This window comes from Bidens hawaiensis, unplaced genomic scaffold, assembly GCF_021521415.1.
Source record: "Bidens hawaiensis isolate Kalapana, Puna unplaced genomic scaffold, B.hawaiensis_p1.1 tig00002671_1, whole genome shotgun sequence".
Lineage (NCBI taxonomy): Eukaryota > Viridiplantae > Streptophyta > Magnoliopsida > Asterales > Asteraceae > Bidens > Bidens hawaiensis.
In genome coordinates this window covers 890,548-895,460 of record NW_027491145.1, presented here as the reverse complement: position 1 = coordinate 895,460, position 4,913 = coordinate 890,548, and the positions used below count along the sequence as shown (strand labels likewise).

The 4,913-nt window shown below is 39.0% G+C and overlaps 1 pseudogene across 1 annotated transcript; it reads right to left on the bottom strand.

Annotated features, from left to right (window-relative positions):
• Positions 1–404: 404 nt before the first annotated feature.
• On the bottom strand, positions 405–2,946 carry LOC143620792 (uncharacterized; annotated as a pseudogene). Its single transcript, XR_013151407.1, has 3 exons — positions 2,551–2,946; positions 1,638–2,034; positions 405–805 (listed from the first exon to the last, which is right to left on the bottom strand). The product of XR_013151407.1 is annotated as an uncharacterized LOC143620792 (transcript).
• Between the last annotated feature and the right edge of the window lie 1,967 nt (positions 2,947–4,913).

The window sequence follows — 4,913 nt, the reverse complement described above, 5'->3', positions numbered from 1 at the left end:
GTGCTAATGATAAAGTTGATATAATTCTCTGTTTATTTCCTATGTACCAAACAAGAGAAATGATTCTCAGCCATATTTCTCTACTGAAATCTCTGTACTACCAAACAGAACAGTCAATTCTCATTCTCCAGACCAATTCCCTTTCTCTGCAATTACATTTCTCTATTCCATTTCTCTACAATTCCATTCTCTGTACCAAACACCCCCTTCTTAAGAATTTCTCCTTCAGACTGCAGAAAGAAGGTATGTACTAGTTGCACATATGAAGAACAATGTAAACAAGAACCATGAACATCAAAAATTACCAAAAATAGCAACCCGACCATTTAACAATTTACATCTTTTCTTAATACAACATTAGACAAACACACTCACATACATATATGCCAATAATAATATACATATCATACATCATAACCAGGATTCACCTTTTGTTAAACATCACCATAGCTTTCCAACTCATCAATATCATCCGGGCTTCCCAAAAACAACGGTAGTCTCTGATGCAATTTAATAGGCTGAATACATAATATTCGGTGCTTACCATCCGACCCTTTTCCACCGGCTTGTTCCGCAAGAAAACTCAACGGGTTTGCCTCGTAAACAAGTCGAAGATGATCTCTCGGGTTCATTGCCACTCCACCGTACATTAAAGTTCTGTGGAAATCAGCAACTAGTGAACAAATATAACGCGCGGAGTACTTTTTAGGGAACTTGCCTTTGCCTTGTCTTATTGTGTCAATGTACCGTCTAAGACCCTCGGGCCAGTCAAAATATCGAGCATCGTTGACTGAATATATTTGACCTAATACAATAAAGGAATTGCATAAAAGTAAGAACCAAATTTGTGGATTTAAAAAAAATTAACTGTAAAAAAAAATATAACTTTACAATTAGTGTAATATTAATAATAATTGTAAAAATTAAGGGTTTTAACAAATAGGCGTGCATACGAGCCTAGTTGAGCTCAGCTTGGCTCATTTCAAGCTCTATTTTCGAAGCTTGAGTTAAGCTCGTTAGAAAGTTTTTTCTAGCTCAGGTTTGCTTGTTTATTAATTACTTTTTACATAGATATAATATTAATTTTATATTTATAGTTGTAACTTTATATGTATAGCATACACATTTTTTAGGCAATTTAACTTATTATTAGATATTTTATCATAATTATATATAAAGTTATTTTATAATTATGTAATATACTTATTTAATTAAATCAAAATTTTTACATCTATAAAAATAATATGCTCGTTTAGGGTAGCGAGCCTAACTAAGCTCCGTATATGAAGCTCAGGCTCGTTTATTAAACAAGCTTGTTTTTAGGCTAGAGCTTATTTGAACTTTGTTAAATTTCTGCTGATCTCAAGTTGCTCATTAGCGGCTCAGCTCGTTTACACCTCTAGTTACAAACAGCCCGTTACATAAGAGATAATATATAGTTTTTCTCCTAGAACTTGTAATACGTGTAATTCTCTATAACTCTATACCATTTTATTCAGCTTTTATAATATTTCGATATACATTTTACTAAAAACTAGATTGTATCCAAAATAAAGTACTATTTTAACATTACTAGACCAAAAGCTAAATAACCTGACAAGTTAAACCTCACATTCTTTACGAACACAGAATATTACCTCGAGGAGGAATCTTGATATTTGGATGCGTGAGAACGAAGTCACCCGTCGAACGATCCAATGTGAACGCATGTGCACCAGAACCGAAGCTAATACAAAGAATAGTGGCCGACGAATAAAGAACATATCCGGCTGCAACGAGCCGACTGCCACTCTGTAACGAGTTAAGCAACGCCTTTTCTTCCACTGGAAGACCGTCGAGCTCAATCAAACGTTTATAGATCCCGAAAATGGTTCCTGTTGGGATAGACGCATCTATATTGCGGGAACCGTCTAGAGGATCTGTAACCACCACAAACGGCCCGTCATCTGTTATCCAAACAGGAGCATCGTCTTCTTCGGAAGCCATGACTGCAACCTTTCCAGAGGTTCTTAAACTTGATAAGATGATCTCATTCTGGGAAATAGATTTAGTTCTAATTTAGTGCTTGATGTAAACTGTGAAGTAAATTATGAATTACAAAGTTTAATAGTAGTTCAACTTTGGATGTTAAACGGGTCGTGTTTGTGGGTTCGACATGTGAAAACAAACACAGCATGAATTTTTCATGGGGAACAAGAATATGTTTTATCTTATTTTATGTTTGCATCTTCATATTCAAAATTTACAAATTCACAATAAAGAAAATACAAATCTATATGAAATACAAATATTATTTTTGCATGGTCACTTTAAGTTGTGTGACAAAATATCTTTAAGAAACATTAAAAAAAAGGCAAAATGGGCCAACCCGCTAACCAAACAGTTGGCCTAAACATGACCTACCTATATAACAAAACATGTTCGTGGTGGACCAGAACCCGCTTAGACTAAACTAAACATCTCAACCTTTGTTTCAGATAAACAATAATTTCAAGAAACATTGCAAAATAAATAAAACACCCCAATCCTAGACATAGCGTGGGTACTTACAGAAACAATGTCAAGTGGTTTGGGTTTATCTCTACCGGCACCGACATCTTTGCCGTCACCAGCGGAACCTATACCAAGGGTCGGAGAAGCAACCAGAGCCGCTATTTTTTTAAAAGCATACACTAAATGAGTATACAACACCACCAAATCATCACCAGCATCCTCCCCTCCTTTCCCGGCTAACTCGGGGACTGTAAGGAACACATCGTTATTATTATTATCTGATTTTGAATTAATCTTGAATCTAGTGAAAGTGGTGGAAGTCATGGTTGTACAAGTACGGTGGTTGATGAATTCCTGGTGGAGGTGAAAAGGGTTTAGAGGGAATTTTGTTGGGAAGTTGGGGATGAGATTATTATGTAGCGGTGATGGGATTGGGATGATGAGTGATTGCATTGTATAGGTATGTGGGGTTTGGAAGTCATGTCTTGTGACTTGATTCTTTCCATGTTATTGCACTTGGGAATACTATGTGTGCAAACCGGTCAGAACTGGGAGACTTATTTTTATCTGGATTCTGGACCGGACTACGACATGTTTAGTGGTATTTTTAGAATTCAAGATCCGACCCTATCGTAAATGTTAGGTATTAAACAGAGTCGGTACGCAGCGGAAACACAAACACACACGCACAAACGAAAGCAACAAATAAGAGACAAGAGATTTTACGTGGTTCGGTCAAGGCGACCTACGTCCACGGGCTGCAGCTAGGGTATTTTTATTAAGCACGGTACAAAGATTACAATACATGACTAGGTATATATATAGAGAATAATTAGGTTTAATAGAGTAGGGACCAAAAAAACTCCAATGGGCCATCCTCCATAATTAAACGGGCCGCCCCCTTTTGTCTTCTAATCGTCAACCAACGAGCCCGGCCCAAAGGCATTCACTAATCGTAACAATCTCCCACTTGAAGGCCTTGCGGTAAATCCAGCCCGCCATTCAAATACAAAGCAACCCAGTCATTAGTAATATCAGTAATCTTTAATAACAAGTCTTCCAAGCTTTCAGTTCCCATAAACAAGCTAAGACTTACCCCTAGTTGCAACAACCCCCCTTCAACATCAAGTATCGGAAGGGCCAGTTGAAGCTCCACCAAGCTCCAACTAATCAGCCAAAACTGATCTGTCCTCTATCTCAACTGATGCGCACGATCCACCAGTTCCAAAGATAACCCGAGAACCATTACCACTCTCCTCTTTTAGTAAGAGTTTCCCAGGAAAGATTTTATCAATTGGAATAACGGTCTTCAAAACCCAACGCCGTTTTGTAACTGTTCCCGGAACACAACCTGCTCTTTCACTGTCACCAAACTCCTGACCTGATTTAGACCTCCGACCCCGCTCAGCTTGAATCACCTTAGCATAAGGCTCCAATCTTGCAAATTGAGCCTTATTTTGCCCCTTCGACTCAGCGAACCTGACTTTGTTCTGAGGGACGGTCATACTTCCCTCAGTAGGCACTTCCACAATGTATAATGAACCACACCTGTTTTCGGGAGCAATAACTAAACTACCTTTAGCTACCTTCCATTTACCTCCACCAAACTTTACTTCCATGCCTAGTTCATCCTGTTGACTAACAGAGATAAGCCTTCTCTTCAACTATGGAATAACCCTAACATTCTTCAAGTTCCAAACGGTTCCTAATGGAGTTACCAAATTAACGCCTCCCATGCCCGTAACATCAAGAACATCACCATTAGCAATACGTACCTTCCCAAAGTTACCAACCTTTAACTTCACCATCGTCTCCCCGCTGTGCGTAGCGTGAAACGAAGATCCGGAATCCATGACCTAAGAGTCAACCATGCTATCAACACTACAAAAATAATGTCTCGTCATCACTGGCGCCTTCATTAACCTATTAAGCAGTGTTTACCTCAGCAGCCTTTCCATGTTATCTGTTTGGACAATCATTCTTAACACGCCCAACTTCATTACACCTCCAGCACTTCACATTCTTCCGAGTTGTAGACGAACTCCTGCCCCGACTCCCACTGCTCCTGTTATTTTCCCTTCCCCTGCCTGCATAAAACATATCAGAAGATGATCTACCGCTCGTGCTTTTCCGGCGAATGTCTTCACCCAACACATTGTCTCTGACCCACTCAAATGTCAAACCATCGGCCCCCACAATTAAAGCAAACCTGAATAACAAACCGAATCTTGAGCACCCAACCTATGCCAAACAATCCCAAAACGAACCCTAATCAAAACACAAGAAACTAGTAAACCTGGTTTCTTCTGATCGACGGTTGAAACAGAGATTGTAAACCACGGTTCCCGATGCGCAGTTAACGGTTTTAATCTTGGCAACAAGAGGCAGCCGTAACTACTTCTTCCTTCGATTAACAGACG